Below are 8,916 nucleotides of genomic sequence, written 5' to 3' on the forward strand. Positions count from 1 at the left end.
GTAAATGCAGTTCTCATGTTGCTAATGAGAGCATAAAATTGTCAAATCATTCTGGAAAATGGTTTGGCAATTTCTAAAAAAATGAATTATACAGGGGGGAAAAAAGAATAAAACTGGGCTACTTTCTGACACCATACACAAAAAGAAACTCAAAATATATCAAAGACCCAAATACGAGACCTGAAACCATAAAACTCTTAGAAGAAAACATAGGCAGTAACTTCTTTGACATCAGCCTTAGCAACATTTTTATAGATATGTCTCCTCAGGCAAGGGAAACAAAAGCAAAAATAAACTATTGGGACTACACAAAAAGAAAAAGCTTTTGCACAGGAAAGGAAACCATCAACAAAATGACAAGGCAACCTATTCAATGGGCGAAGATATTTACAGATGATATATCTGATAAAGGGTTAATATTCAAAATATATAAAGAACTTACACAACTCAACACCAAACAACCAAACAGCCTGATTAAAAAATGAGCAGAGGATCTGAATAGACATTTTTCCAAAAAGATATACAGATGGCCAGCAGACACATAAAAAATACTCAACATCACTAACCATCAGAGAAATGCAAATCAAAACCACAATGAGGTATCACCTTACACTTGTCAGAATAGTTTGAATCAAAAAGACAAAAAATGGCATGTGTTGGCAAGGACGCAGAGAGAAAGTAACCCTCTGCACTGCTGCGAATGCAAATTGATGCAGCCAGTGTGGAAACCAAGTGTGGACGTTCCTCAAAAAATTAAAGGTTGAATTACCGTATGATCCAGTAATTTCACTATTGGATATGTACCCAAAGACAATGAAAACACTAACTCAAAAAGAAAGACGCACCCCTATGTTTATTATAGCATATATACAGTAGCCAAACGATGGAAGCAACCAACCCATGTGTCCGTTCATAGATGAATGAATAAAGAAAATGTGGTACATATATACAATGGAATACTACTCAACCACAAAAAAGAATGAAATCTTGCCATTTGCAATGACATGGATGGAGCTAGAAGGTATAATGCTAAGTGAAATAAATCAGAGAAAGACAAATGCTGTATGATTTTAGTTACATGTGGAATTTAAGAAACAAATTGAATGAACAAAGAAAAAAGACAAAGAAACAGATTCTTAAATACAGACAATGAACTGGTGCTTGCCAGAGGGAAGGTGAGCGGAGGAAGAGTAAAATAGATGAAGGGGATTAATAGTACATTTACCTTGACAACACTGGGCAATGTATTGAATTGTTGAATCGCTATATTGTACACCTGAAACTAATGAAACACTGTATGTTAACTATACTTCAATGAAAAAATAAATAAAATAATTTGTGATGGTTAATTTACTGAAAAGTTAAAACACAGCCATAATGCTTACACTAGAAAAAGAAAATAAGAAAATAAGAGAGAATATCTCTGGGATGTTGGTGGAGTCAAAGATTTCTTGGATGATGCATAAAAAAGGACAAACTTTCAATGAAATTATTGATAAAGTGGGTTTCATCAAAAGACATCGTGAAATAAATAAATAAACACAAAATATAAAACTAATATAAAAGCCAGAAAGTGGGAAAAATAGTTATAACACATACATTTGAGTTGCCTAAAAAAATACAAGGAACACTGTAAATTCAATCATAGAAGCATGAATGTCCCAGATTTTAAAAATGTGCAAATTGCGTCAATAGACACTTCACAAAAGATGATATATGAACATTCATTAAACACATAATAAGATGTTTATCATCATTTCTCATCAAGGAAAGAAAAAATTCAAACCACAGTGAGATACCATTTCACGTTTATTAGAATAGCAGAAAAATGATATCTATATATCTAACAACAACATATCTATATCTATATATTTATCTCTGTGTCTATAACTGTATCTATATATAAAAATGCCCAATATTGGTGAACACGTGGAGCTCCTGTAATTCTTCGACATTCTTCTATGGAAGATTAAAGCAATGCCACGGCTTTGGAATAATATTTGGCAGTTCTTTATAAAGTTAAACATAGGGGCGCCTGGGTGGCTCAGCTGGTTGAGTGTCCGACTTCAGCTCGGGTCATGATCTCATGGTCTGTGAGTTCAAGCCCCGCGCTGGGCTCTGTGCTGACAGCTCAGAGCCTGGAGCCTGTTTCAGATTCTGTGTCTCCCCCTCTCTGCCCCTTCCCCGCCATGCTCTGTCTCTCTCCGTCTCTGAAAAACGAATAAACTTAAAAAAAATTTTTTTTTAAAGTTAAACATAAATATCCTATGACCTAGCAGTTTCATTCTTAGGTATTTTTCAAGAGAAATAAAAACATATTCACAGAAAGACTTGTAAAAGAATGTTTATAGTGGCCTTGTTCATAATAGGCGAAAACTGGATACAAAATGTGGGTACAACCCAAATGTCCTTCAAAAAGAATATGGATAAACAAATTGTGATATGTTCCCACATGGAAAAGTCTATAGCAATAAAGCTATGGATGTATGCAACAAGGGGTTTGAAGCTTAATGTTTAATCATTATATATGCAAACAAAACTGGACACAAAAAGAATACATTCTATATGATTCTATTTACAGGAACTCCAGAGACAAAACTAATCTATGGTAAAGAAATCAGGGTTGTTGTTGGGGACTGTGGTAGTTATTTGATTGGAAAAGGGTATTAGGAAATTTTTGAGGTGACAAAAATGTGCCGTAGCTTGTTTTTGTGTGTGTATATGTGTGGCAGTTATGGGAATGGGCATACATAATTATCAAAATTCAAACGAACGCCTCAACTCTGCATTTTATGATATGTTAATGATTTAAAACATGTCCACCAGTGCTTTGGATTTGATTCTGTCCATTTTTTCTTTTCGTGTTTTTGAGCTTTGTTGATAGGTTTATACACGTTTAGAATTCCTTACCCCTCCTGCCACCAGAATATATTGTCTTTCTTTATACATCGGTGTTTTTTCTTTCTTTTTCTTCTTTTGGCAGGCAGTTATTAATGGATCCTCTTGTGCCTGTTGGGCTTGTTTGGAGGCTTGTTTCACTTCGGTCCTTGGTCCTGGGTCATGGCTTTCAATCTAGGGCATAGTCCTGAGTTGTAAGGTGTGACCGTTGAGGATCTCAGCACTATGGCAAATGTGCTTGGTGGCATTCCTGCCCCTGGCTTGGTCAGGACTCTTGTCTCTCTTTGCACTGCTCCACTTGTGGAATGTCACTGTTTACACACATGGCCCTGTCCTCAGCCAAGAGCTTGAGGCAAACTCTCACACTGACCTCTGGGCCCTCGGACTTTCTGTTTTTTTTCAACTCTGCCTTATAAAGTCAGCTGTTTCTGCAGATCCAAACAACCACCTTACTCCTCAACTCGGATGGTCTTGCCCTCCAGCCTGTGCTTGGGGTCTCCCCTTCTGTGCACCTTCCAGCAAGTGCTCATAGGCAGAAAACTATGATAAATGTGGAGCCGGTTTTGCGTGCTCTCCTTTTCTCAGCTGGCTGCCTATTGTCCAGTTCCTGAAAATCATCGCTCAGATATATATAGTCCAGTTTTACAGTTGTTTTCTCAGAAGGGCTCACTGATATCAGTTACTTCATCATGGTTGGAAAAGAAAGTCTGTTATTGATATTTAATTTCTTGAATATTTTTTAAAGTGTATGATGTATTTATTTTGAAAGAGAGAGAGTGCAAGGGAGCATCCGAGACCTCACGTGAGCAGGGGAGGGGCAGAGAGAAAGGGAGAGGGAGGGAGAGAATCCCAAGAAGGCTTTGCATTGTCAGTGCAGAGCCTGATGCAGGGCTTGAACTCATGAACTGTGAGATCGTGACCTGAGCCCAAACCAGGAGTTGGAGGCTTAATTGACTGAACCTAGCCAAGTGCCCCCATATTTAATTTTTAAGGTTCATTGACTCTAGAGGAATGCTATATCAATCTTGGTGTTGTGGAGATATAAGATATTTACATACAACTTGTTTTATGGAGCAGGAGAATAAACAGTCTTCTTTAGGAACAAAAAATCTGGTGACTACTGTTAGCAGGTAAATTTACTTCACCTCTGATACGGCGTGACAAAGCTGTGGCTTAAAGTAACTGACTACGCAGTACTATCCGTCTTTAAATCTCAAGCGAAACCTGAAACCAAGAATGCCAAAATCAGAAGCAAAAACAAAACACAGCGGTGTAATACTGTGTGTGAGAAACAAAGGTTGTATTTGTTCTCACAAAATGAGTAAACATGAGCCAACAATTCATTTTCACAACTACCCTTCAGCAATTGCTGTTCAGAATTCCAAGGTATGCTTTTAATTGATTTCTTCAGTTAGAAAAATCATTTGCAATTTTGATCCTCTGACTTTAGACAGAAGTGAGAGACGATATAGGACCTGAAGAAACAGCATTCATGACTCTTACTTCAGGGTGAACCCCGTTTCCAAAAAAATCATTGGAAAACAAACAGGAAGTGGAATCCTGTCTCTCATTTTTAACTCACAAATTTAATTCCACTAACCTACTTGAATTCCTTAAATGTATGGAACTTGCAGATGAAAACCTCAATATACTTCTGTTTTTGTCCATTTTGCTCCTTTCGTTTCCCCAAATTGAAGCATTTCCAAACAAGGCGCAAGAAAATAAACAATACCTTACCTTGTAAAGTTTGGTTTACCTAGGATATCTTGTCAAGGTAGAAGTTTCCTTGGTTAAATTGCCAGATAACTGTATACCCGGTTTTTACAATTTTAGTACATGCTAAAATAGGTTAAATTTGAATGCTGGACTCTTAGGCTTACCCCCCTTCATTCCCTAATGATAGTGAAGAAACTGCATTGTGTTCCAGTGGTCCTCAATGGGGGTGGAGGACAAGGGTGGGGGTGATGGCTTGAGATAGGTGGGGCTTTGAAGGGTAGGGAGTGGGGGAGATTTTACCCTCTAAGTGACGTTTGACAATATCTGGAGACATTTTTGGTTGTTGCAACTGGGAGGGGGATTCACTGGCATTTGTTGGGTAGAAGCACAGGGTACCCCTCTCACACCAAAGAATTACTTGGCTTAAAATGTCAACAGCCTCAGGGTTGAAAATCTCTGCTGTGTTCGTATGGACTTATGCTGTATTCACATACCAGCTGTGCCCTTTGTTAACAACTACACAATCTTGAGAAGAATATTAAAATGAGACTTATGTTTATTTTCAGTGTTGTCGTGAGGAATAGCTTTAAGGAATAGGGATTTAGTGCACTGCTAAGAAGGTAATAGACCTTTAATAATTGGTAGCTATTATTAATGCTACTGTTGCTTTACATTTGTTAATTTACATTTACATAAGAGACTCCTTAGTGTTCAGATTAAATTTATTTCACCTTTGAAAAGAGAGAGGGAAATATGTGAGAAAGCCTGTTGGTTTGTGTATAGGGAGTTTTCCACAGCATTTTCCCTTGGAGCGTAAAAAGAGACCCAAAAGTTACCCTGACGATATGTAGGGCTATATATTGAATATATTTTGGTTTCATATGGACCACGAATCACAGACACCTTTGTGGTGCACAATGAGACCTGACCAGATACATGTTTTGTTTTATAATATTACTGGTCCCACCTTCAAAAACAAGGTAAAGTAGTTGGACCAATAACTGGAGCTTACTTGGCTGATGAGAAATAGAGCACTTAAAATAATACTGTTTAGGGGCGCCTGGCTGGCTCAGTCAGTTGGACGTCCGACTTCAGCTCAGGTCATGATCTCGCAGTCTGTCAGTTCGAGCCCCGTGTCGGGCTTTGTGCTGACGGCTCAGAGCCTGGAGCCTGCTTCGGATTCTGTGTCTCCCTCTCTCTCTGCCCCTTCCCTGCTGGCACTGTCTGTCTCTCAAAAATAAAAATAAAAATAAAATCATTAAAAAAATTAAAGTATTATAATTTATAATATGTTGTATATTTTAGAATATATGTTATGTATTTTATAAAAATGTTTTTAAGTTTATTTATTTTGAGAGAGAGAATGAGAGTGAGGAGTGGAGGGGGGAGGAGCAGAGCATGAGAGAGAGAGAGAGAGAATCCCAACTGGGCTCTGCATTGTCACTGCAGAGCCTCATGCAGGCTCAAACTCACAAATCGTGAGATTACGACCTGAGCCAAAATCAAGGGTCAGACATTTAACCAACTGAGCCACCCAGCACCTCTAGAATATATATTAAATATTTTAAACGTGAGGATACAAATGCTAGTCTGCATGTCATGTTTATTCAGAGAAAATGAGATGAAACTCTATCTCTAAAGACTTCTCATGTATAAAGGACAACTGAAAATCTTGGGGCATATGCCAATGTATAATAAATATTATCATCCTATGTCGGGCTCAGAGCCTGGAGCCTACTTCAGATTCTGTGTATCCCTCTCTCTCTCTGCCCTCTCCCACTCACACTCTGTCTCTGTCTCAAAAATAAATAAACATTAACAAAATATTATCAAATAGGCTTGCTTTTTTTTAAAAAAAAGTTTATTTTAAGAGCGAGCATGGGAGCGAGATTGGGGGAGGGGCAGACAGAGAGGAAGAGAGAGAGAATCCCAAGCAGGCGCTGCACTCTTAGTGTGGAGCCCACTACTTGAACCATGAATTGTGAGATCATGACCTGAGCTGAAATCAAGAGTTGGATGCTTAACCAACTGAGCCATCCAGGCACCCCTAGACTTGCCTTTTATTGCAGAGTTTTCTTGTCATATAAAGTGGGGCATAGGACTTTAAAGTAGAACTTTGATGTCTACTAATTAATGGGCTACCTAAACAGGAGCCATTCATTCCTTGATCATTGTTTACTGAGTGCTTACTAAGTGCTTGCTCCTGTCCTAGTAGAACAATCTAGTGGGAGAGGTAATCATTAATCAAATAATCATATAACATGTATTGTCACACTATAAGAAGTACTCTAAAGAAAAAATAAAGGAGCTTACAAGTGAGGTAAGAAAGTACTACTCTGAACAATTCTAGTAATTTCTGAGACATTTTTGCACTATTTTCGTTATTCGTTCATTCGTGCGTTCATTCATTGATTCATTCGTTCACTTGAGAAAACTTTATTAAATCCGCCCTAGTTACATTCCAGGCACTGTGCTAGTAGCTGGGGGAAAAATTGTAAAAAAAATATTCATGGTGCCTTCTTGAAATTTATAATTTAGCTATTCGAGTGACCAAATGTTTTAAAGAAGTGAAATTAGACATTGCCATTTCCCTTGCAAAATCGCAAATAAGGAAAAAAAAAAAAGCAAACCAGAGAAATTATCTGCAAATTAAATTAAACCACCCAGGTATTATTAGTGATGTCAATTATATCCTGACCTTCGTGACAACACGTGTACAAACCTGCCATTTATTGTCACTGTTTGCAGGAAGAAAGGAGGCACTGTTGACATCATTAAGTAATGACCTTGATTATTAAAAAAGGAGAAGATGCAGAAAAGAAAGTCAGGAGACTGTCCTGACTGCAACATGGTTTTCTAGCAGACAGGAGATTGGCTCTGACTGGAAGACTTACCCTTTGTCTTCCGTTCCTAAAATTAATTCTATTTGTTTAAATATTCACAAAACATATAATTTCTTATTTTGCCTCTAGTGAATAGCTACTATAGATAGATTTTAAAATAAGAGGTCTCAAATTCAATAATATATTTTTATAAATGATTGTTTCAAATTCCATTTATTAAAGCTTAATTACTGTCTCTCTATATAATGAGTCCACTGCGTACCTTATAAACGCTTCCAATAATCACATGAAATTTTAATGAATACACAATAATGGTCTTATTAATTTTAAATTAAATGTACTTGTTCATTTTTGAAAATAAATTTCAAGTGCCACTATAAATAACTCAGGAAAGCGAATTCATTTTTACACAAGATAGACTATTAGTTTGGAAGTTTATAGCTGTAAATACTCTGGTTTTTCTCAAAGAATAAGAGTAGATAATGTAATTTGAGTGTTTTTTTTTTGTCTGTGTATGTCTATGCACATATGGTGATTACAGGATATACATTACATGGATTATTTAGTTTAATTTTTATGAAACAGTAAGGCAGCGCTCGTATTATGTTCAACTTAGAGATATGGAAAAGTGGTTTACAGAGGTTAAGTGGCAAGCTCAGAATCATGTCTTCTAGGAATTAATAGGATTTCAGTCTGACTGTCTAAAATCCCAAGGACTTAAAAATAAAAAAGTCCCATGGACTTCACCACTGTTTTAGTAGAGTAACATTGTTGACCTCATTTCTAATTTCAAATTAAATTTCACTTGGTCAGGGGGCTCTTCAAAGCTGGAAAATTTCTCGGTGAATACATTGTTGAACAAACTTGGGCTTTGTCAGTGACAATAGGCAAAATGATATCAGGGAAAGCTGAACATCTTTGCCTCAAATGGGGGAAAGTGTGCTGGCACAGACCATACTGGCCCACAGGAGAGGGTTGTTAAATAGTAACTGCCACACCACTGAGTATAACTAAAATCAACAAAATCAGGCTTTCTGCTCCTCCCCGTTTGACAGACAGCTGCGTCTTCTGGTGCAGTGCCAGCCACATCTGCAAGTCACAGTGGTGAAGGTCGGAGCAAATGGAGTTGGCCGTATTGGGTACCAGGTCACCGGGGCTGCTTTTAACTCTGGGAAAGTGGAAACTGTCACCAGCAATGACCCCTTCATTGACGTCAGCTACATTGTCTACTTGTTCCAGTATGATTCCACCCATGGCAAATTCCACCGTCCAGTCAAGGCCGAGAATGGGAAACTTGTCCTCAGTGGACAAGTGGAGCCCATCTCCACCTTCCAGGAGTGAGATCCCACCAGCAACAAATGGGGTGATGCTGGTGCTGAGTGTGTTGTGAAGTCCACTGGAGGCTTCCCCACTATGGAGAAGGCTGGGACTCACCTGGAGGTTGAGGCTAAGAGGGTCA

The 8,916-nt window shown here is 38.0% G+C and overlaps 1 pseudogene; it reads left to right on the forward strand.

Moving 5' to 3' along the window:
- The first annotated feature begins 4,215 nt into the window (after positions 1–4,215).
- LOC128778392 (glyceraldehyde-3-phosphate dehydrogenase-like) overlaps positions 4,216–8,916 on the forward strand; it is a 5,521-nt pseudogene continuing 820 nt past the window's right edge.

Source organism: Panthera pardus, unplaced genomic scaffold (genome assembly GCF_024362965.1).
Source record: "Panthera pardus isolate Hobbes unplaced genomic scaffold, ASM2436296v1 HiC_scaffold_2, whole genome shotgun sequence".
NCBI lineage: Eukaryota > Metazoa > Chordata > Mammalia > Carnivora > Felidae > Panthera > Panthera pardus.